At 34.9% G+C, this 26,268-nt stretch overlaps 1 protein-coding gene across 1 annotated transcript in view; it reads left to right on the top strand.

Moving 5' to 3' along the window:
- The window catches only part of KDM4C (lysine demethylase 4C), a 352,306-nt gene that overhangs the window by 220,326 nt on the left and 105,712 nt on the right, over positions 1 to 26,268 (top strand). The gene's annotated exons all lie outside the window — the stretch shown is intronic.

Raw genomic sequence — 26,268 nt, 5'->3', positions numbered from 1 at the left:
GGGAATTTATATAACTCACTTTGTATCTTATCTGGCATATTGTGTTTGCCTGTGAGAATTTGTGAATTTCTGTATTTCTTCCTTTTACTTTTGTGAATGAGCTCCACGTCTGCATTCTTTTGGCAGTCCTTTTAAGAGCCATAGCAACTGTGATTATAAATCAAAATCTTTCTAAGGAACGTGTGTTAATAATATATTTTGTACATCATCTTATCCTCTTCTCCAACATAAAGGCATTTTGTAAGACTGTCAGGAGTATCATTGTTAATATTACAGCTCAGCCCACGCCTGGAGGACTTATGCCTGGGGAATCTACTTTGTGTCTCTGCCTGAATCACAGTTTCCTGCTGTACTTCAAAGCACTCTAGCATCTTTTCAGTTTAGGTGAAACCACAGCTCATCCATCAGAGTTCTGTTGGTATGATGAGCATTTTTGAAAACATGTGGAAGCCAGGATGACAGATGTTGAAAATGGACCTGTTGAAGCTCACGTTATCAAATATGCTGCTGGGAGATGGGCCATTAGCACTCAAAATGTAATACGTGAAATCTGGTAAATGGAAAGGTGTTTATTCCCTGGACATTCCTTCATATTTAGATATTCATTAGCTTTTTGGTATACTGGAAGTAACTTCTATAAGCTAATGAAGCACCCCAAATTAATAGAAGATAGTATTGCTCATGATTCCACATTTTTTAGGGAGAGGTAAATCTGTGGGACCATTGGATAAGTCTTATGTTCATAGATAGATACTTGACTATGTTGCATAGAAGGTCCTGGTAATAATAGAAGAAATAGGTTGCATTCAGATTAATTCAAATACCTAAAATTGATAGAGTACACAGTAAGACACCAAGATAGACATGTTTATTATGCAACAAATTTGGCATACAAATGGCTGGAGGGTTTATTGCTGCTCTCAGGGGGCTCAAGCCAGATAAAAATGTGTTTGAGAAATATTTAACAAAATAAGTAAAAATATTATATATAATGTATATACATAAAAACACAATAAAACATAGATAATACTAACATGTGGTTTTCTTTGTGAATGTTCTATGGTGATGGCTTATGTATGGTTTAGTGGCTATATTTCTATTTTAGTTCTTGATACCACTGTTATACAACATTATGCTAGGTATATTAAAGTTACAGAAGTCCTATATAGGACTGGGTGGGAGGAAATCCTCACTTATTTTGGACCAGGGAAGGCATCTTGAAAAATGTGTTTTTATTTGAGGTTTCATTTATTAATTTATTTATTGTAAGGTCTTGCTTTTTGTCTTATAATGGTTGTTACCAGGTATAGATTCCAAACACAAGATCTGTAAGAGCCATGCATTTGAGGTTAAATGTCTTGCCCAGCATCACACAGTTGAGGAGTCTTTCAATTCAACTTTTATGGATAGGTCAGAATTTAGTAGTGAAGAATTGGAAAAGAGGCATTTTTGTCATGGGGAGCATTATGATCCAAGACAAAGAGACTTTAAGAATTCAATGTCTTCATAGAATACATAGAAAGATCTTGATAGTCTGTAGAGGAATATAGAATCTGTAGAGGAGGAGAATATGAAATAATGCTTGAAAGGTATTCTCACATATTGGAAAGTCTTCAGTGTCAGTTCATAGAGTTTGAACTTAACTTGGTGGTTTTTAGGGAACCATTGAAGATATTTCAGGATTGGTATGATCACTTTTATACCTAAAATTACTATTTGGGCAGTTGTATGATGAATAAATTGGGAGAATGTATATTTATTTTATATAATAAATGACATTTACATAGTACTTTAAAGTTTGCAAAGTATTTTGTGTAAATTATTTCATTTAATAAAACATAGAACAGTTTTTCTTTGTATTTTCTAAAAATAATTGACAGAGTCTTGTTTTTCTCACCTTCCAAAAATGATTTTTATTATGGTGATGGTTTTAGTTTTTACCAGTCAGTTGTTTAACTGACTTCAGTGTGGTTCTTATATACTTCTTTGTGGAATTCATGACCAGCTAAAATTTTTATTTATTTATTTTTAATTTTCTGATTTTTAATTTTTTTAAGTTTTTATTTTGAATATTTTCCCATAGTTATATATTTCATGTTCTTTCCCTCTCCCCCAATCCCCCTTAACCCCCCTTAGCCTACACACAATTCCACTGGGTTTTTACATGTATCATTGATTAAGACTTAATTCTATATTATTGATAGTTGGACTAGAGTTATTGTTTAGCATCTACATCCCCTATAATATCCCCATCAGCCCATGTGTTCAAGCAGTTGTTTTTCTTCTGTGTTTCTACTCCCACAGTTCTTCCTCTGAATGTGACTAGTTTTCTTTCTCATAAGTCCCTCAGCATTGTTGAGGATCCTTACATTGCTGCTAGTAGAGAAGTCCGTTATGTTTGATTGTACCATAATGTATCCATCTCTGTGTACAACATTCTCCTGGTCCTGCTCCTTTTACTCTGCATCAATTCCTGGAGGTCATTCCATTTCACATGGAATTCCTCCAGTTCATTATTCCTTTGAGCACAATAGTATTCCATCACCAACAGATACTACAATTTGTTCAGCCATTCCCCAATTGAAGGACATTCTCTTGTTTTCAATTTTTTGCCACCACAAAAAGCGCAGCTATAAATATTTTTGTAAAAGTCTTTTTCCTTATTATCTCTCTGGGACATAAAACAAGCAGTGTTATGGTTGGATCAAAAAGCAGATAGTCTTTTAGTGCCCTTTGGCCATAGTTCCAAATTGCCATACAGAATGGTTGGATCATTTCACAACTCCACCAGCAATGCATTAATGCCCCAATTTTGCTTCATCCCCTCCAACATTCACCACTTTCCTTTGCTGGCATGTTAGCTAATTTACTAGGTGTGAGGTGATACCTCAGAGTTGTTTTGATTTGTATTTCTCTGATTATAAGAGATTTAGAACACTTTTTCATGTGTATGTCGATAGTTTTGATTTATCTGAAAATTACCTATTCATGTCCCTTGCCCATTTAGCAATTGGGGAATGGCTTGATTTTTGTGCATTTGATTTAGCTCCTTATATATTTGAGTCATTAGACCTCTGTCAGAGTTTTTTGTTGTAAATTTTTTTTTTCTAATTTGTTGCTTCCCTTCTAACTTTGGTAGCATTGGTTTTATTTTAATGTAATCAAAATTATTTATTTTACATTTTGTAATTTTTTTCTAACTCTTGCTTGGTTTTAAAATCTTTTCTTTCCCAGAGATCTAATTTACTTATATAGTTTCCTTCTTTATATTCAAGTCATTCACATATTCTGATTCTCTTGATATAGGGTGTGAGATGTTGATCTAGACCCGATCTCTCCCATATTGTTTTCCAATTTTCCCAGCAGTTTTTGTCAGATAATGGGTTTTTATCCCAGAAGCTGGGTTCTTTGGGTTTAACATACCTGTCTTGCTGAGGTCACTTACCCCAAATCTATTCCACTGATCCTCCCTTCTGTCTCTTCATCAGTACCATATTGTTTTGATGACCACTGCTTTATAGTACAGTTTAAGATCTGGTACTGCTAGGCCACCTTCCTTCATATTTCATTATTTCCCTTGATATTCTTGGTCTTTTATTCTTCCAAATCAACTTTGTTATATTTTTTTCTAATTCAGTAAAAAAGTTTCTTTTTAAAATTTTTTTATTAATTTATTAATTTTTTGTTTTTTTAAATCCTTACCTTCTGTCTTGGAGCCAATACTGAGTATTGGCTCCAAGGCAGAAGTGTGGTAAGGAATAGACAATGGGAGTTAAGACTTGTCTTGCCAAGAGTCACACAGCTGTCAAGTATCTGAGGCCGATTTGAACCTAGGACCGCCAGTCTCTAGGCCTGGTTCTTAATCCACTGAGCTATCCAGCTGCCCCCAAAAAAGTTTCTTGTTAGTTTGCTAGGTATAGCACTAAATAAGTAAATTAATTTGGTTAGGATGGTCGTTTTTATTATGTTTGCTCATCCTACCCGTGAGCATTCATTGTTTTTTTCCAATTGTTTAGATATAGTTTATATCTAGAATTCATGACAAGGTAAAAAATTTAAAGTAATTCACAATAAGACCTATCCTACACTCATTTTGTTCTTAACTTTTTAAAAAGTGAGCCGTTTTTCCATCAAATGATTTTATTTATGTGCATCACACCCTCTTATTGAATATCTTACATGAGAGTATTATTCTGTGTCATAGAATCATAGCATTTTTGAGTTCTAAAATTAGTTATTATAATCATCTAATAGATTTTTAATTCTTTAAGGACAGCAACTAAGTCTTTTTTCTTTCTTCACCCTTTTTTATCACACTGTCTGGTATGTAATATGTACAGATCAAATGCTCATTCAATGGGTACATGGCCATTGGTTTGAATGATTAGGAAACTAAGGCCATTGTGTATCAAACTCAGGATTAAGCACAAGCTTCCTGGTTTTCTAGTCTGGAGCTTTTAACTGTCCAGTTCATAGGAGAGTCTTTATTAGGTTCTTGTGAGAGAATTAGACAAAATTATCCTACTTGCACCCCTGCAGAAGGACTTTAGCCAAGGATCCTATGTTGGCAGTTTCTAGTGATCCTCCTCACTGTGCTTGCCTTAATATCTCACCAATCCTCACTTCTTGTACCATGAACTTCCCTGACATAATTGGATAACACATAGATCCTACCCTCTTTAGAATTTCCCATGCATGCTTCAAGGCATGCCTACTCTACTCTATCTTGTTCTCTATCAGCCATTTATGTAAATGACCATTAGTGAGTGAAATGGAAAACCAACTTCATTGTCTCCTCATATTGGTGCAAAAAGACTACTGCTGAAAATGGAGGATTTTAGGGTCCTGGGAAAGTTCCCTTCCTTGCCTGGCCCAGTAGGCAGTAGTTCTGCTAAGATGATGGCCTTCTTATATCTCTCCTGTAATTAATCATCTAGACTTTTTTTTTTCAGTAAGTAGATTATGTATTCCTTTTGTATAGCCACCTTGTTATATGAATAGCCAACTTTCTTATCTCTGTTTCATGTAATGGTCCAGTTTGATAGGTATGGCACTAAATAAGTAAATTAATTTAGGTAGAATGGTCATTTTTATTATGTTAGCTTGTCTTAACCCATGAGCAATAAATGTTTTTCTAATCGTTTAGATCTAGTTTTAATTGTTTGGAAAGTGTTTCATAGTTGTGTTTGTATAATTCCTGTGTTTGTTTTGGTAGATAGATTCCTAAGTATTTTATATTGTCTAGGGTGATTTTAAATGGTGTTTCTCTTTCTACCTCTTGCTGTTGTGATGTGTTGGAAATATATAGAAATGCTGATGATTTATGTGCATTTATTTTATATCCTGCATCTTTGCTAATGTTGATTATTTCTACTAGCTTTTCAGTTTATTCTCTAGAATTTTTTTAAGTAGGCCATCATATCATCTGCAAAGAGTGATATCTTAATCTCCTCATTGCCTATTTTAATACCTTCAATTTCTTTTTCTTCTCTAATTGCTACTACTAGTGTTTCTAGTACAATGTTAAATAATAGAGGTGATAATGGACATCCTTGTTTCACTCCTGATCTTATTGGGAATGCTTTTAAACTCATCCGCATTGCATATGATGCTTGTTGATGGTTATAGATGTATACTGTTTATTATTTTTAGGAAAGGCCCTTCTATACTTTCTAGTGTTTTCAATAGGAGTGGATGTTGTATTTTGTCAACGGCTTTTTCAGCATCTATTGAGATAATCATGTGATTTTTGTTAGCTTGTTGATATGGTCAATTATGTGTATGGTTTTCCTAATGTTGAACCATCCTTACATTCCTGGTATAAATCCCACTTGATCATGTTGGATAACCCTCTTGATCACTTGTTGGAGTCTTTTTACCATTATTTTATTTAAGACATTTGCATCTATGTTCATTAGGGAAATTGGTCTGTAGTTTTCTTTTTCTGTTTTTGATCTACCTGGCTTTGGAATCAGTACTATATTTGTGTCATAAAAGGAAATTGGTAGGACTCCTTCTTTGTTTATTATATCAAATAATTTGTATAGTATTGGGATTAGTTGTTCTTTGAATGTTTGATAGAATTCACTTGTAAATCCATCAGGCCTTGGGGATTTTTTTCTTAGCGAGTTCTTTGATGGCTTCTTAAATTTCTTTTTCTTATATGGGAGTATTTAAGTATTCTATTTCTTCTGCTGTTAATCTAGGCAGTTTATATTTTTGTAAATATTCATCCATATTACCTAGATTGCTATATTTATTGCCATATAATTGGGCAAAATAGTTTTTAATGATTTCCTTAATTTCCTCTTCATTAGAGGTGAGGTATCCCTTTTCATCTTTTGTTAATTTGGTTTTCTTCTTTTCTTTTCTTTTTTTTTTATTAGATTGACCAGTACTTTGTCTATTTTATCTGCTTTTTCAAAATATCAGCTTTTAGTCTTATTTATTAATTCAATAGTTCTTTTACTTTCATGTAATGGTCCAGTAAAATAACATGTGGTTTATGAATGCTGCCATAGAAATCATATAAAGGAATCTCTTAAGTCAGACTCACCTTGGCATCAACCTTGGTTCCCAAAATATGGAAAAGGGAAATCTTTGTTCTCTTTGTCTATTCTGAGTTTACACTTGTGAAAGGGAAACCTTTATTCTCTTTATCTATTTTGAGTTAACGCTTGGTTAATAATAACTTAACTACCCTTATTTAATACCTTGCCAGATTGTGAAGACAGGATTAACTCTCCTCTGCCTACTTTTGAACTGAATCAACAAAAGCTTGTATATCCTGCTTAGTAATAGGTGGAGGAGCTAACAAACTGTGAACCCATTTGATGAGTATTCATCTCTCAAGAAGGTGAGAAGTGGTTCTCACAAACACTGCCCTTTGGGCAGTGCTTGGCAATTTGGAAGCTGTAATCAGCCCTTGTGAAGAGGGGAAGGGGCAAGAAGACCCTATAAAAGGCCCTCAATTTCTGGGGATAGGGAGGTTGGCTTCAAGTAGGAAGTTGGCTTCAAGAAGGAAGTCAGCTTCAAGAAGAAGGTCTGCTTAAGAAAGAAAATCAGCCTCAGGAGTCACCTTCAGCTTGAGTTATTGTCTTGACTTGCCTCTTGGAGAGAACTTGGGTGAGTGTATAGCTGGCTTTATCTAGTTGTCTTCTGGAGAAAGTTTAATTCCCTTTGAAGGTCTATAAGTCTTGACTGAGTTGAGCACTAGAAGCAATATTTTGTTTGATAGGCTAATGTTTAATCTACTCTTTTGTATTTCTCTGCTTTCCATTCTTTCTACCACTTTTGTAAATAAAAGCTCTTAAGAGTCATTTCGACTTTGAGGTATAATATTTTTAAATTGCCGATTACCATATTATTTATAATTTTCTTATATTGTATTATTCCTACAAAGAAAATACTTTCTGCTTTTCTCTTAATCGATCCCTTACTGCTTTTATCTGACACCCCAACCCCATTTTAGTAATCCGGATTTGTGATTATTGATCCTTTTGGGTCTCCCCCAAAACTCCACCACATTCTCATTATGAAAGAAAATCAAAGTTGTTTTTTCTCCCCACTTTTAAAATAATGTAAGGGGTTTCATACAAGTGAAATATCAGTGAACACCTGACTTGTAACTTTTCTTGATTGCCCTCCTTTTAGAGATTTTCTTTAATTTATTAATAGATTCTTATCAAGCAGGAATTTAAATAGAAGGTTTGAAAATATCCTCTTAAAAAGAAACACTTTAGAATGAGTTAATTGTGAGCAGGATTTCACATGGTACCTCACTTATGGAACACTCTGTCCCATCACAGCCCACTGGCCCCTCACTTAACACTTAACTTATTTTTGGATGTATTAAAGAGATACATTCACATGGCCAAGTGTTTTTTGGAGAGAAAATAAAAAATAACATCTAATAAAAATGCTATAAGAAAGACTGAGTCTAAAAGGGTGTATTTACTTGTATTTAGAATTGTGCAATTCTACCCTCTTTAGAGTTTAAATTTATTCTAGTTGAGTGCATATACTTAGATATATACCTAGTCTCTTTTTTAGCAATATGGAGAGACCTTGGGAAATGGGAAATGGGAAAAAGAAGCCTCTGACATTGACAATCATTACAAACCTGCTAAAATGTCATGGAAAATTATCAGATTGCACACTGTGGTGCCATGTGTTTTTACTACAAATGTCTCTACTGCTACATTGGCATTCCTCCACTGTCAACATGTTGGCAACCCACAAATGCCAGAGAGACACCTGACATTTCTCCTGGAGAAAAAAGAAGCATCCCCTGTTGGCTCCAAGAGTAGTGGGGTAGGCAAGGAAATAGAACACTGAGCAAGAAGCACCCCACTTAATTAGGAAGTATAAGGACAAACTTGTTAATATAATTAGAGAAAATTCTATTAAGTTTTAAGATCTGTCAAAGGGAGTTGACTATAAACTTTGGGAGATGCCTTCAAAGAGGTTAATAAATGAAAACAAAAAAATTGTAGACAAAAGATTAGCAATAGAAGATCCATGAAATCACTACTTTTATAGTGTTCCCTTTTAGTTAGAGAGTCAGGTCTGGAGATCCTTGAGTTAAATGTAGCCTCATATACTTCCTAGCCATGTGATCTTGGGGAAATTATTTAATCCCAACTGCCTAGTCCTTAGACACTCTTCTACCTCTAATGTGATACTTAGAATCAAATCATAGACAGAAGATAAGAATTAAAAGAAAAAAAGAGTACATTGGGCAAGATGAAAGAGGCTATAATATTCTAAAACTCATTTAGTGACTGTATTTATGTATGCAAATACAACTTGTTTTGTAGACAAAATCTGAAAAGTCTAGCTGCTGACTCAAAATGACAGTATTAAATATGAGATGTTCTCAGGTATTTTTAGGTTTATTTATGTCTCTAAATACTTTAGATAAAAAGTGGGCTAACCATATGAGCTCCAAGGCTGAATATCCATACCTCAAACAATTAGCTTACTTGTATTCGGTCTCAGGTTACTAACCTAATCATATGGTTAGGTTAGATACAGGTGGTATGATAGAATGAGTACTGAAGTAAGAGTCCTAATGGGCCTTAGTTTTATTGGTTTCTTGACTCTGGCCAAGTCACTGAGTTTCAGTTTACTTAGCTGATAAATAATGCCAAGAAAGTACTCTGCGTAAATAGTAAAATATTTTATTAATGCTGTTTTTTAAAAATCAGTTTTGTGTTGTGAAACTTTTGATAAATATAGGCATGGAGATAGCACTAGGCATTTACCTCTTGACAATGCAATTACCGAAGATTATATTGGCATTGTCAGAATTAACTATTTCTTCCACAGCTGTTTAGTCAAGTGTACACCCTGGTGATGAAGAGACTGAAACTAGTTCTTTTCTTCTTGCCATTTTTGGGCCTAAAATACTAAGCCCTTTCCAACTTCTGATTCCTAGGATCCTGCTAATGGGGCAGATGTTATCCTTTTTCTGAAATAGTGGCATGTATTTGCCTGATGACTGACAGTTCTAAACACTTGTCAGTCATGTGGAGCTCTAGATCTCCCTGTGCTTTAAATCTGCTGCCTGGAGGGTAAAGGGACCTACAGGGGATACAGACTGATGCTGGCCTTTTTGTCAAGACTTTCCAGCAGCAAAACACAAAGGAGAAAAAATAGCATTATGCTTGCTGCTCAAAAGAATGATGAGGTTGTAAATAGTTAAAGATGAAATTTGTCAAATTCAGGAGAAATTTTGCTTTTTTAATGTCAGACATCATAGACTGTTTTTAATGCTTAATATTTATATCTTGAGCAATTTCTGTTGCTGGGTAATTGTTAATTTCAAGTCAGAAGTGACTTAGAGGGGGCAGCTGGGTGTCTCAGTGGATTGAGAGTCAGGTCTAGAGAAGGAAGGTCCTAGGTTCAGATCTGGCCTCACTTCCTAGCTTAGTTATCCTGGGAAAGTCATTCATTTAACTCCCATTGCCTAGCCCTTACCACTCTTCAGACTTACAACCAATATATAGTATTGATTCTAAGGTGGAAGTTAATGGTTTAAAAAAAGTGACCTACATAACTATTTCATAAGGAATATACCCAATAATGTTTATTTTACAAAAGTACAAGCATTTCATAGTGTGACTACAAGGTATGATTGGAAAACATATTAATTTCTCCCCAATTGGAAAGAGCCTTCTTCTCTGCTTACATAAAAATTTTTCCATCTTGATAAGAGAAATCCCTGTATATTTTATGTTTCATGTTCTTACTCCCCACTCCCCTCCGTAAGGGGTAAAAAGGGGTAAAAAGGGTTTTTTGATTGAATATTAAAAGGTTGGTCACCAGGGGATTGAACGATTATCAATCCTCAGTTAATAACCTCAAGTTAAAATGACTTTTATGGAAATTTATTTACAAATGAAAAAGGAAGTACAAATAAAGAAATAAGAGAGATGATAAGATAGGATAAGTACTATAATACAGTAGGTAATTTGCTCTGATCCCCTAGTTTAATCCAGGTAGGTCTAATTAACCCTGAGGCAAGGGAAATCCAGCCTTGTTGACAAGGCTGGGAACTCAGAGGCCCAAAGGGCCTCAGAGGTTAAGGAAGCAATAGCTTCATCCAGAGTCTCTATTTTTTTTTTTTAAAACCCATATCTTTTGTCTTGGAGTCAATACTATGTATTGGCTCCAAGGCAGAAGAGTAGTAAGGTTAGGCAATGGGGGTCAAGTGACTTGCCCAGGGTCACACAGCTGTTAAGTGTCTGAGGTCAGATTTGAACCTAGGACTTCCCATCTCTAGGCCTGGCTCTCCATCCACTGAGCTACTCAGCTGCCCCCCAGAGTCTCTATTAAAAGGGAAGTTCCTTAAGAGAATTTCAGGAAGATTCAGTCTTTACACTCACTATGTGGGATTCCAAAGAAACAATTTTAGAACAATCTCACCAAGGTTTCAGAGTCCCAGGTCTAGATCACGAACCAGAAGCACCCCTTCAGGTTCCATTAATGAACCAGAAGAGAGCCTGGATTACTCAACTTTCTCTTTTTAAAGGGGCCTCTTTTGCATCACTTCCTGTGCCTTCCTCTTAGTTTTTGTGTCCAATCACAACAGACTCTTTTCTTAGGATAGTTTTCAATCCCTTTCAGAGGGAAAACATCTCTGCTCCGTGCCCCAGACAATTTCATCTCATAAAAAATCACCGTAAAAAAGTGGAGAAAAGCCATTGAGCTTAGCTCAGTTTTGTTATTAGTGAGAGTAATTTCAGGGGGGGGGGGGGGAATGTGTTATTCTTTTCAGAAGGGAATGTGTATTTTATAATCTATAATGTAAAGTTTAGATTCTTTTGAGAGTAATTTCAGGATAAGAAATTTGCCATCTCCCCAGAATCCAGACAACGAACCTGTTGGAGAAGGCACCATGAAGATACCTGAAGAACTTACATTGCATCATGAAGATCTGAAATGAACTTTGGGGTGCAGTTGGTTGAACTATGGCGAGTTGAATGCATTTGGTTTGAATGTACACTCTTATGCCTAAGGGGACTGCCCACTAATTGGCTTTTTGTCAGTGCACCTAGCAATCATAGGAACATTATTTTTGTCCTCTTTTCTTTTTATCCCCAAATTTCTGTAATTTATAAGTTAGTTATGTTTTACAAGATCCTTGGGAAGACCAGTCTTTCCTCTGCATCTCAGGAGGGAATGTGATATTGGAAATCTGGGAACTAAATTTGAGGCCCCCAATCTAAACTTCCTGTGGACATTTAGGGCTCTTTCAAACTACATTTCCCATGATTTCCTCTTGTGTAATCACATAGACAGGAAGTTTAATAATGTAGAGGAGAAGTATAAGAAGGAAGTGCCTGGAAGGGCACGTTCTCTTTTCCGGCTGAAACAGCAGAGTGGTGGAGGTATGGTGAGTCTTTCAAACTAATTCTTAATATGACATGTGGCTTCATTTTTCAAATGGATACCAATAAATCCTTTAAAACCCTAATATTTTTAAATCTATCCTTTTATATCCATTTTATTTCTTACTCCTCATCCCCCATAGCCAATGTGCATTTCCACTGGCATGTGTCATCAATGAAGATTTATTTCCATATTATTGATAGTTGCACTGGGGCGGTCGTTTAGAGTCTATATCCCAGGTCATATGTGCATCATCCCATGTATTCAAGCAATTATTTTTCTTCTGTGTTTCTACTGCCATAGGTCTTCCTTTGAATGTGGATAGCATTCTTTTTCAGGAGTCCCTCAGAATTGTGTGCATTTTCAAGATGAGTTTTTTCAAAAAGGTTTTTATTAGTTCACTTAAATTAGATTGACTATTGTTGAGTGTAAACATATAATGATCATTTTAATGATAGATGTTCAAAGATGTTTTTACAAAGTACATAGAAATCGAGTATTTGTATCATTGACTGCCTTTTAAACACATTGCAGATTTTAGGTTAGATGTATTAATATACATATCAATAGGTTCAATAAGTTCCCTGCAGTTTTGCTTTCTGATTTATCACTTTAATCTATCATATCAAAGAAAGTGGCTACTAGCTGTAGTTATTGAAACAGTTTATTGTTCTTTTCATTGTGAACAGATCATAGGCAGTTTTCATGGGTTGCTGTGAACAAAACAGTTTATTATCTGATGGCTATTCTCCTGCCACAAGCTTCTCTCCATAGCTTGGTCTATCATGAGACAACAGGCACACAGTCTTTCATAAAGTCTATTTGGAAACCCTTCCATGCTAATGTGGGGCCTGGTCAGCTTTGAGCTCTAATGGTATAGTCTTTGAGATTCCATGTCCAGCTCCATACCATGATGAAACATCAATGTTGTCATGGCATGTGGTGTTATAATACATGCTCTGGTTTTACTTGGCCTAAGGCTGTGATTTACAGAATTAAGTGCATATATTTATTCCTCATAAGCAGATGACCAGTATATAACCACATTTTTTCTGCTTTTTACATGATTTTAGATAATTTTAGTTATATGTTTTCTATATAGTTGTATGATTTAGTATGGTTGATATATATGATGTCTGTTTATATGTATATATGTAGTACTGTTGCATAGTAGTTAAAATGCTGAACTTGGAGGGGGCAGCTGGGTAGCTCAGTGGATTGAGAGCCAGGGCTGGAGACGGGAGGTCCTAGGTTCAAATCCGGCCTCAGACACTTCCCAGCTGTGTGACCCTGGGCAAGTCACTTGACCCCCATTGCCCACCCTTACCAATCTTCCACCTATAAGTCAATACACAGAAGTTAAAGGGTTTAAAATAAAAAAAAAAATGCTGAACTTGGGAGTTTAGTATAAATATGAAAAATAATAAAGACTCATATAAATATAATTATTAGTATTTTAATTATTGCCATGTTGATAGATAAAGTTATTAGACCACGCGCTTATAAGAATTCAAAATCGCCGCCCTCGCCATTACTGTCTCCTGTCTCCTCCCTAATCTGCTGGCCAAGAGCCCACTCCCTCCTAACCCAGGAGATTTAAACTCTTCTCTGCGTGGACGTAGGCCTCCCCACGCCCAAAGAACCGGAAACGGAAACCCGTTGGACCACGGGAAATGTAGTTTGATACATTTCCCAAATTTCAGTTTTACAAGAAAACCTGGGTTGCTGTCCCACCTCATATACTTATTATCTCTGAGACCCTGAGCTACTCATTTAACTTCTGTGTGCTTTAAGGGCATTGAGCTTAGTAACCTCTTAAGGACCCCTTCCAGGTATAAATCTATTCTTCTATAATTTCTCTGTATTCAATTTTCCTGGCAAGGTAGAAATAATTAGGCCCTATTTACATAGACTTAAGAAATAATGAATTATAGGTGATACATTATTGCCTAAAAAGTAGAGAAGATTTTCTTTAAAAGTGATTAGGGGTTATTTTAAAAACATAGTATAATTTCCACTTCAGAGGTTTGTTGTGCTAGAAGAGCTTTGCAAACTTTAAAGTGCTTTACAAATATGAGTGCTTTTTATTTCTGTATTGGGTAGATTGTCATTTTTGGACCTAACAAACTGTCTAGTTATATTTTTTTCAGTCTCATTTTGCTCCCTGCCCCTTGAAAACAAAAACAACAACAACAATTTTTAGGGCTAGAAATGAAATGGAAGACTCTTGAGATAACTTCCATGATACAGACTATATTGTCCACTAATGGAAAAAATGCCAGACACCCTGCCCTTCCTACTTCTCTCTTGTTATTCCCCTCCCCACAATCTAGCGTTTGTCAAACCATGTGTGCTATTTCATTTCTCTTAGTACTTTTTTCTTCTACCTCTGTGACTTCATGACTTCATATAGGCTATTTATTTTGGCTAGGAGAAATTGACCTACTTTGTCACCTTCCTCCCACTCTTTAAGTTCTCAGCCATAATTTAAAATCCAATTTAGATGCCACCTCCTAATCCCCTATTTCCTAATGACTTTAACTTGGAATTCACATGGCACTTTGTTTATTACTATTACTTGTTTGTGCCTTAAACCTACTAGAACAGTAATCTCCTTGAAGTTAGAGACTGTCTTTTTAAAAATAATTTCCTTCAGACCCTCGCTGCTATTCTGTATGAAGTAGATGGTTTAATTAACATGCTTGTTCCTGTTTTTGTGTACTATATGGTATAATTTTTCCTTAAGCAGTGACAAGTAAAAAAGTATACTTATAAATACATATATTAATATTGTTATAAAAACAATATTATCTTCTGTTGTACGGTTCTTTGGAATCTTTTAAAACTGTATTCTTTGCTGAAAAAGAATAGGCCCAATCAAAGAATTGAGACTGTGCTGAATGTTTGAGGTACACTGAATTTAGTTTCCTCTCAATCCTCCATTCTACCATGTACCCATTTAGCTCAAATCTTACCTCTGGTCTATAAGGCTTTGCTGAAAGTCCATTTTCAATAGATTATAATTGCTTCTGGCAAAGTTAAGAGGAAGACAAGTTGTTGAAACCTGGCCTTAGGCAGCTTAATAGCTCTTAGTAATCAGAATTTTTAAACTGTTAAATTAGCATCAAATACACCCTTGACATTCCCTTCAGTGCATGCCCATGGCACTCACCCCCTGGGGGCCAGATGTCCAAAATAGCTTTAAGTGGGCATTATACTGAAAATGCCTGCTTCTAATATGAAAAGTGTGATTTTAGGTTTTGTGGGATATTCCCTTCCCCTCTCATAGTCTAGATTTGGTTGTTTCTCTGTTTTCCTCTTCCTGGGACTTCCTAGTGTGATCATTTTAGTATTTATAGAAAATATTGCTTTCTGCTTATCTTGGAGGTTAACACCTTCTGAAGTGAACAGAGGATATAATGCAGTGACTTAATCTTTCTCACCTTTTGTGCTTTTATTTTTTAAAAGAGAATTTGCTTTTTTTTTTTCAGTTTGAATCTGAAAGAACAGAGAAAAAAGTTTATACAGAGATAAAGGAATATAGGATATTCTGTTTTTAAAGACATTTTTTCCCCCTAATAAACCATAATTGTGGATTTTTTAAAAACTAACATTTTTCATAAAGGAGCTTATTAATAGCAATTATGTAGAGCATTAAAGTTTTGTAGAGCTCTATGACTGCCTTATCTTATTCATTGCTCACAACAACCTTGTGAGGTAGGTGCTATCTTTATTTCGAGTTTATCGATGAGTAAACTGAGGGTAAGAGGGTTTAAGTCACTTGCTTAAAGTCACATACCTGGTCTGAGGATGGATTTTAGTTGTTTTCCTAATTATGAAGTCTTGATACCCTAACCTCTGTAGCACTCAGTTGCCTCACACACATAGATTATTACAGTTCTCATTTTATAATAGTAATTTTCCTCATGAGAAAGTATACAATCTGACACAAAAGTTTAGTAGACACTGAGTTCTATGGATTACAACAAACCGCAATAAACATTATTCATGGCACACAGTGCTTACATTATAGGCTCAACCTTAGACTAGGCTCCTATTTTCTTCTTTAACCACTTCTCTGTGCACCTCAGGCCTCCTACCACCAGGAAGACCATCCTTTCCTTAGGAATAGTGGGCAAGTTACAGCAACCTTCTGTCTTAGTCTGTGGTCCAAATTATTCTACCACCTTACTTTTTTGCATCTGAATTATGCTTCCTTAAGTTACCAGATGCTACGCTTAGAAGCTTCTACTAGATATTGTTCACCGATACTATGTTGTGTCATGTTACGTTAGGTTGTGTTGTGTTTATGTTTATAAAGAGCATATAGACCTGGAGTCAGGAGACCTCAGTTCAGATGATGCTAGTTCTGACATTGACTTGGTGATTAGGTGAACATAACCTGCTTAACCTTTCTGAACTGCAATTTCTCCATCTGGAAATGGGGGTAATAATGTTTACATCACCTACAAGGATTGTTGAGAGAAATGTGCTTTGAAAACTTTGAAATGCTAACATACAATAAAAAATTTTTTAGCAGGCAAGTCAAGTGAGTATCAAGAGTTATAACAAGCCTCTATTACTTGCTCTTTTCTTTGTGGCAGCAGCAATTGCTGAAGTCCTGAAGGTGCTGAGCAACCATTTTTTGTCCTGTATTATTCACATCCCTTTCTTAGGATGTCTCAGGTCTATTGCTCTGTTTTGTTTGTTTCAGTTTCAATATGGGAATATTAGGATTTTCTTCATGTTATCTAACATGAAAAGTAAGCTTAAGCTTTTACTTAACATTAAAATTTACCAAAATGTTCTTGGACTTTTTTCTCATGATTAGTATTGGTCTAAGATTTACCTGCGGATAAGGAAAAAGAAATGGAAAACTTAAGCGAAATACTTGAAAGCAAAATCCTCAGAATGAAAACAACAGTACTCACTAATTTCTATCACATAAAACACAAACAAAAAAGCTTTATAAGTAGAAAGAGTTAGAAAGGTATAGATCATTCTTATTTTGGTTAAATGTGCAATTATTTTTCTTGTAGGAGTGTAAATAGTTCAGATTTGAAAATTTTACTTGGGGTATTACATATTTAAAATTTTTTGTGTATTTCTTGAGGATATCAAGTTTGTTAGGATGAATTTTTGTGAAAAATGAAGTATTGATTTTTAAAATAATCTGACATACAGAAATTTTAGACCCATCTGCAATAAATTGCCCTCTTCATTGGTCTTATAATGCTAAAATGCCTTTGAAGTATGAGATAAAAATACCAAAGTTAAGGAAAAAATGAAATAGGGTTGGATTTGCCTTTTAAAATTATCCTAGCCAAAAATTGCCTTGCACATCTTTTATCTTATATCATCTCATATCTGTAAGAAATCATTAGCCTTTACTAGATCTTAATAAGATAAATTCACTAATTTTAAATATTTTCTACATTCATCTGTTCATTGCACAAAGCTGTCATTGAGTTTAGATTAGGTACTTTTGTGGCAGGTCTGGAGTTCTCACCAATTATGCCAATTTTCACATATTTTTGTGGTTTTGGCAAGAAAAGGATACATTGGTCATTTATTGATCATGATGAACTACCCCATTTCATGACTACAGTTGGATTCATGAAAAAAGTTGGGAATTTGAAGACAAAAATGATTAAAAATGATTCAAAATAAAAAATAGATAATGAAAGTATCTTTAGTTGCACAAACTTTAGTTGCATTTTTATACTTAGGATTTAATGGCAGCATAGCAGATTGAATAGAATGGTGGATCCTCCCTTGAGTCTTGGTTACCTGCTTCGATTTTGTTTTATATATTCTTGATGCCTCGTGAAGTCATTTGTGTCCAGTTGTTGAATTCTAATTTTTAAAGACTGAATTTCATCTCTGGCTTTTTGGTCATCCTTCTCCTTCTGGTCTGATTTTCTTTGTAGATCATCTTTCACCTTCTTTGCTTCATTTTTCAGCTGGTCAATTTGGGCTTTTAAGACATTCTTTTCTTGTTTTAGATCATGTATTTATTTCCTTTCCCCAATTTTCTTCAGCCTCTGTTGATTGTTTTCTGAGTTCTTGAGTTATTTGGATTTTGAGTTCTTGAGTTAATTGAATTTTAAATTCTTCCAAAGCCTGTGTCCATTTCACTGAAGTTTCTATGTTTTTTTCTTGGTGTTCCTTTTTCTTCTGATCCATTTGCTCTTTGTTCAGTTTCTGAATAGAAGTGGTTGAATGTGGTTTCTTTTTTCTTTTTCTGTTGCTCATATTTTTTCCTTTTTTTTTTTCCACTGTAATTGTCTGAAATCTTGGACCTTTGATCATTTTTCTTTTTTAATCTGTGGGTTTGAGCTATTCTGCCCTGGGAGAGCTTCTTCTCTATTTTGTTGATTAATTAGGTTAGTGGAACCTGAGGCCAGATTTTCCCTGGCTGGTGGTAAAAGCTAAGGTAGTATAGTTCATCCTGGTCTGTGAGGGAGGGGTATTGGACCTTCCCTGCCCTCTGAAGACTTCTAGTCTGTTACATTGATAGGATTAAGCTAGGTAGGGTTGATCTGCCATGCTCCAAGTGCCCTGAGGTCAAAACCTAGAGAGAAGGGGTGGGGGGGGAGGGCAAGATATGGGGCATATGTTCACCCTCTCTGGGTTTCTCCCCCAGCAGCCTCCCTGCTGCCCATGATCAGAGCCTTGAATTTGGCACAGCTCTGTCAGTGAGGCACTCTCTTGGACTAGTGCACCAGCCCACCCAGAGATTCCAGGATCCGCTGGAGACTCAGCACATTAGGTGAAGGAGGGGATCTGGGATCTTCCTCCTTTCTTTCCCCTCCCACTGGACAGTTCCAAGAATTCTGCCTTTTTTTTTTTCCTCTTTTTTTCTATAACTTTTAAGTTGGGTTCAGCTGGAGGATTCCCCAGCTCTGTTGTGTTGTCAGATTTGGTTTTCTGTTCCCTTGGAGCCCTTTGTCCTTGATTGGTGGTGAAGGGCTTTATGGAGGTCTGGAGCCTTGCTGTTTCTAAGCCTCCATCTTCCCAAAATTTGGTTACCTGCTTTGAAGGCTTGCCTCTGTTGTATCTTAGCTGCTTGACCATAGGCAAGTGCCTGGTACATACTAAAACCTAAATAAATGCTAATTGACTGTCCCATTCTCAAGGCTATTTTCTTAAGATTCTAAATTATAAATGAGTTTGTGATCTGCATAGCTGGATTGAGTTTTCTACAGTTATCAAAAGATTAGATAATATGATGAAATCTTTGCAACATTTTAATTTAATATTTACTTTTTATTTAATATAGATTTGCTTTATACAGATCTACCTTAGAGAGTAAATTTGAGGGGGAAATGGTTTGACTAATGTTCTCAGTGGCATATAACATTGAGTCAGTAATTATCCTTGATTGCAATAAGATCAGAATATTTACCTTTTGGAATTTGTGTGGAGTCAAGAATTTGAAAGCAAGAGAACCGGAAGAATTTTTACTATTTCTAAGATAATTCTAACTGGATCTGTATAGATTTTCTGAACTGGATATTTTTCATTCTGAATAACACATGTTAATGTGCAGTGGTAGGGGTCATAATTTAACCATACTGCTTATCACTGCTTTCTGATTATATAATACAATACTCTTTTGCAGTAAAATATTAACATCATTTCTAGTAAAAGTATTTGGACTTTTAGCCATTGTACAGAAACCTCACTGCTTTAAGTTAAATATTCCCATAAGTTCTTTAAAACTTAAAAAAAAAAGTTACTGTACATAATTCACTTAAAGGGTGGGGTTCCAAGGACTGTTTAAAATTTGGCTTAAAAATTTTTCCCCTGGATTTTGCTTTTCCTGGCCTTTTGATTACTGTGGTTTGATGAACACTTATACAAATAAGCATGCTTGAGCATAACAGAAAAGGTTTGAGTTTATTTTTCCCTATTTAGGTAGACCTTGCCTTTTCCTACCACATGGTCTCAATTCCTAATGCTTCACTCATCCCTTTAACTGCAGCTTTTTGTAATCAACTCAGGAGAGCCTAAGCAGGAAAGCAGCTGCCTACCCTGACAATGCTAACACAGATTCCTGCATGTGCCATTGCAGGGTATTTCTCCAAAGCCAACTTTTGCATAATTGATCATGACCCTTTTTTGTCCCAGGGCTCTGAAACTCTAGCCTTTCCAAGTCCTTTACAGAATCAGAGAAACATTCTTCTGCTGTGTCAGTGAGGCCCGCCTTAAGGTAGATGAAAATTTGATAGAAGGACTTGTATCCTCATCAGAGCTTACTGTAAGAACTTGACAGGTAGATTTCCATTACTAAATATTTCAACATGCAACCTTTAAATGACATATACCTTTCTGAGGGCTATTTCCCCTACAGGTTTGTGTTACTTTTATTTTATTTTTACATTAAAAATAGCTTTTTAGAGTTTTATAGGAAAAATAAAATATTTATCTCTGTGGCTTGTTGATATCAGCAGGAAAGGATAGGTATTCTAAAATGAATGGAAGGTTTATTGGTGAAGAGATGAAGGAAGCTATTTTGTGATAAAGGTTTTCTTTGCATTTTTTCCTCTAGTCAAGTAAATTGCTTGCAAATTCTTACTAAGAAAATAATCCCTCTGGTGCTACTTTTAATTTGATCTGGTTTAAACTGTTTTCAGGAGGGTTAAGCTTCCTTTGCATTAGTAAAAGTATGAACAAGTGAGGGAAAAGCTTCAGAGGTGGGTTTTTATAATATATAGTTAATTCTCAATTATCTACATTAATGGAGTGGCCTAATCCATAATAGCATATGCTTCAGAATTACTCTTGTCTGATTTTGGCATGTATCTCTCCTCTTCCTTGGATTAAATTGTCTCATATTAAAATTAGTTTGTATTTCCTAAACAAATACTACGTAAATGTTAAGGGGATGTTCATTAAGTTGATAGGAAGAAATTACTAAGGGTATCAGAGACAGAGGGACCTGAATTTGAAATTTGGTTCTGCCAAGTATTTGTGTTACTTTGGAGAAATCAATTAACCTTCTTAGGCCCAAATTTCTTCACCTGTTTAAAAAGTTTGTTGGTCTAGATGTCTTTGTAAGTCTAAATCTGATACCCCACTAGAATTTTTTTTTGCAATCTAGGAAATGCAGTTCTACAATGTTTATGTTCTTAATCTGTTTCCTCATGTTACTAGATTATTAAATTCAGAGACTGTGTACATAAATAGTTGATTGTACATAAATAACCCTAGTACATAAATAGTTGATTGATAAATCAACTCTTTGACTGATGTTATTTATTTACTCTTGGGATAATACCTGGTTTTATTATTTTTAGTCTTTCTTCCAACAATGTAGATTTCAACTCTGTTGGCACAATTTCTATTATGTATGGACCGACAAATATCTTAAACAGTGTTCACTAAGATAAGATCAAAATGTATATGTGATCTCGATATAAAAGGAGATATCATAAGTAAATTAGAAGAATAAGGAATTTTTTTGTTAACAAAAGAGGAAAAAGAGCATTACAAAATGTAAAATGGAAAATTGAGTATATTTAATTGAAAAGTTTTTATATATATAAAACAAATATTGCCAATATTAGAAGGAAAGCAGAAAACTTGGGGAAAGTTTGTTCTAGACAGCCTCTTAGATCGAGGTTGTAGAGAACTTTATCAAATGTATAAAGATAAGATCCATCCCACAATGGATAGGTAGGCAAAATATAAGAACATATATTTTTTGGATCAAAGCCATATATAAATATATGAAGTAATGCTCTAAATCACTTCTAGTTGAGAGAAATGTAAATCAAAATAATTATGAGATATTATTTCACACTCAACATAAGGGCAGGATGATAAATGTTGGAGAGGATTTGAAAATATAGGGACATTAATACCCTCTTGGTGGAGCTATGAACTGATTATTTTGGAGAAAAATTTGGCATTATGGCCAGACAAGTTATAAAATTCTGTTATACCCTTAAACCCAGCAATAACATTTCTAGATCTGTTTCCTAAGAATATCAAGGAAAAAGCAAAATACCATTTATGTTCTAAAATATTGGATGGTGGCAAAGAACTGGAAATTGAGGGGATGCCCATCAATTGAGGAATGGATAAACAAATTGTGGTATATGATTGTGATGGAATACTACAGCACCATAAGAAACCATCATCACGCTAATTAAAAAAAAAAAAAGAAGAAACTTTTTGGAAAGAACCACATGGGAAAATGAATAGTGAGATGAGTAGAAAAAAGGGAACATCAAATACCACTACAGGTTTAATTTTTGAATATAAAATATTATTTTCACAGAGTGAACTGAAAGGTAGAAACATAAAAGACATACTGTGTTCGAGCGTGTCTGAACTGGACCACTTATGGATAAATTCTATTAATAATTAAAAAATAAAAAGATCTTACTTCCCAATACCTTTCATTAGTCACTGTAGCTAAAAATTTATCTTTGGGATCAATCTATTGTAAGAAACCTCTTGAAGATGAGTTTGGCTGCTTCTCCTTTGTCAGACCAATCAAATTTGACTTTTTAGCTCACATTTGGGTTTTTCTAACTTAGTAGAACTTGTCAGAGGTTGTGCTTCTCTGGCACATGTTATTTCTGTGCCCTGATCAAATTTTAGAGGACTTTATTGGTGAATACTTCCTTCCTCATTAACAATTTGTAATTTATTATTTACTGCAAACATTTGAATGAAGCCACCTTTCTAGCTCTAAATTCTATGATCTTATGTGGAAGTCTTATAAGTCTTATTTTACATTTCATATTTTATCAAGTAGTATTACCTTTAATGTCTCATTATAAAATACTATGCTTCTTTCTCTTATATTCATATTTAACAAAAAACTTTTTATAAACCACTTATTGGATGTGAGGTAGTCAGTGAGGACGCAAAGCTTTTTTTTTTTTTCATTCTTTTTAAAAAATGGCATGGTTCTACTTTCAAGAAGCTTATATAATATGTAGTAGGGGAAATGTGACAAATTGGGGGAAAATATGTGTATGCAAATATGGTAAAAGGCAAAGTGTGATAAAAAGAAGAGAGTTCCAAACAAAATAGTTTGAGAACTCTTAATAAGGGAGAGATCACAGATCCACTAGCTGGCTCAGTGGATATAGTGCCAGGAGTCAAGACCAAGTTTCAAATGTGCCTCAAAACTTGCTTGCTATGTGATCCCGTGCAAGTCACTTAACCTTGCTTGCCTAGCCTTTTCCCTTCTGATCTTAGAGTTGTTACTAAGATACAATGTAAAGACATAGCAGAATTATCTTAGAAGAGAAGTGGCTTGTATCTTGAGTAACATTAATCATGACTTAAAACTAAAGAAGTCCCTAAAGTAAGGTCAGACTAGTGTCTTGCTTGCTTCTTTAACAGCAAAGTTCTTTGTAAACTGAGAATGTAATCATAGATTCTTAAAGTTCTGAGGGACTTTGGAGATCCTTCAGGTCTAGGCCCTTTACTTTTATAGATGAGAAAATTGAGACCTAGGGAAAGGAAGTGACTTTGCACAGGTAGTAAAGATTAGCACTAAGATTTGAATGCATGTCTTCTTACTCCAGACTGGCCCTCTTGCCACACAGTAAGTTATAGAAACACTTTAAGCATGAATGTGCACAATTGTGAAAATTTCATATTTAAAGTCTGAAATTGGGTTGTAAAAGGAATCTTCTGGTTTGGGACATCATTTCTTATCTGAATCTAAACTGAGATGCATTACTTCAGTTGACATTAAGCACATTACTCTTAATCTTTAGCTTTGAGATTTGTTTTTCTGAATGAAAAATGGGAAGTTGCAAAGTTATGTAGGATTACTTCTAATTCGATTTAAGATTGTATTGGAGGACTTTTACTGATGTAACTTTAGGTTTCTATGAAAAGCTTGTGAATACTTTAAAGCTACAAAGTCTCAATATTAATAATAACTCATTTTGATAGCAACCTTAGATTTATAAAGTGCTATCCTCATAGCAGTCCTGCAAGATGAATAATATAGAACCTCTATTTTATGGATAGTGTAGAAGAAACTGAGGACCAGAATTCACTTTCCATAATTTACACACACAACTTGTAATATTTGCAATTGGGACTTTAATCAGAAGTCTACATCCTGTTCCACCCTGCCACTGGTAACAGCAAAACAGTTGCATGATATAAAATTCATGAAACTAGCAAGAGAATAAAGTTCTCTTCTGTAGACACTGTTTGGATGATGTGTAGTATACCTACACTTGAGTACTCCATGATTTCATTGGTGAAGGTACTGCCCCTAACTAGGCCAATTATAAATGCCTCCCCACATAGCTTTGGTAGGTGGTCTCTGATGATTGTTGCAGCTAAAAATTCCTCATTCTGCAGCCAAGTGATTGCTGAGCCTGACTAAACTTAGCTCCTCATGGATCTTCCATGAACTAGGTTTGCAGAAGACATCACTAGGCGCCTCCAGTCTTATTCATTCATCTATTTGGGAAATATTTATAAAGTGCTAATTTTGTGCAGTGCACCTGAAGTACAAAGAGAAAATTATTCACTTCTCTCAAGAAGGTTATATAAACTACCCACATCTAGATGGTCCAGTGGACACAGCCTGGAACTTGTGTTTAGGAAGACCTATGTTTGACATTAGCTCTGTGACCCTGAGTAGTTAATGTGACTTTTTTCTGCCTTGGTTTCCTCATTTATAAATGGGGATAATAATAGTACCTACTTCATAGGGTTTATTGGGAGGATCAAATGAATTAATGCATATAAAACACCTTAAAAACCTTATATTGTCAGCTTATATTATATTGTTGTGTTAATATTATTACATTAATATAATTAATATAATGGATAACTTATATTAATGTCAGCTATGATGTTGATGATGATGATGATGATGATGATGATGATGATGATACTATCTTTGAGAACCTAGAATCACTTTCACATGAAAAGGAACCAAAAAGAAGTCTTCCAAGAAAAAAATTGGAAAGCAGGTGCTCTCTAAACTATAGCATTAATTTTACTATCAAAAGTGAACAGTGGGTTCAGATTTATCTTCCTTTTTTTCCTTTAGTGAAATTTAAAAGTTGAAATCACTTAAAAAAAAATAGCCTACTAGATGTGATTGCAGTGCTGTAGCAACACCAAGAAAGACAAGCAAGATACTGCAGAGACCTCAATGAAACCTTGAATCTGGCAAAGAGATTTCATTCCCCTTCTACTAAAAATAAATCTTAATGGCACAGAAGAGTGATACAAGGTTAAGTTGTAGTCATAACACTTGTTATGGCAGGGGGAGCCTTGGAGCCAAGGATTTATATATCAGAACTGATGATGAGTGAATCCTAAAAGATGAATCTGGGGCAGGTAATTTGAAGAAAGCACATAGTGTTGCAGAGTGGAGAGCAACAAAATTTGGAGTCAAAAGCCCTGTGTTGGAGTCCTTACTCAATACTGCACTTCCTCTGGGATCCAGGTCAAAATCATTTTACCTTACTTAGCTTTAGTTTCCTTATCTCTTATCTCAATGGTTCTTAACTCGGGATCCATTAATTTTTTTAAAATGAAGTATTTTAATATAATTCCTTTTCTATGTAATCTTATGCATTTTCTTTTATGCCTTTTAAAATATTATTAAGAAAAAGGGTCTATAAGCTTCACTGAAGTGCCAAAGGGCCTGTTACTCAAAATCATTTCAGAATCCCTATTCTAAGAGGAGGGGCCTTGGATGGTAGTGGGTGTGAATTTTACTAGAGCCTGGCATTCTATGATTCTGTGAAAATATTTAACACTGGATGTCGATGTCATTATTTGGCATATGGTGCTTTCTTGTTTTGTTTGAAGACTGTTTTTGATTATTTATTAAAAGCAGTGTGCCTTTTTCTTTGGTCATGAAGTGATATAGTATGAACAGTCTTCCTAAAACGAGATTTCTCCAATTGAAGTTGTATATCCCTGAAGGCTCTAGTATCCTTGCTCTCCAGTACTTGGTAGCAGCTAGTGCATTATCACATTTGGCTTCCTTCCTTCCTTCTTTCCTCTCTCCCTTCCTCTCTGAAAATAAAGAATTTGAAATGATACTGGTATGTGTGGGGGCTTCAAGAGAGAGGAAGAATAATTTTTTAATTAATTAAACTGGCTTGGACCACCAACCAATTTTATGAAGCCTTAAATATTATCTCTGTCATATAGCACTGAGAAATTACTGGGCCCTGTAATTTTCTATTTCCTTAATTCACATTCCTATTGTTCAGTCACTTATGCAACATTGCAAAGAATAACATTTTGAGCCCCATATTTTCTATTTTATCACTAAAAAAATTCTAAAGCCAGAAAACTTTCATTTTGGACTGAAAATATATTTTTTGTGTCTTTGGACATACACATACATATACATTT

This window comes from Gracilinanus agilis, chromosome 1 (genome assembly GCF_016433145.1).
Source record: "Gracilinanus agilis isolate LMUSP501 chromosome 1, AgileGrace, whole genome shotgun sequence".
NCBI classification, from domain to species: Eukaryota; Metazoa; Chordata; class Mammalia; order Didelphimorphia; family Didelphidae; genus Gracilinanus; species Gracilinanus agilis.
The sequence above is the reverse complement of the archived record's forward strand: the minus strand, read 5'-3'. Positions and strand labels throughout refer to the sequence as shown.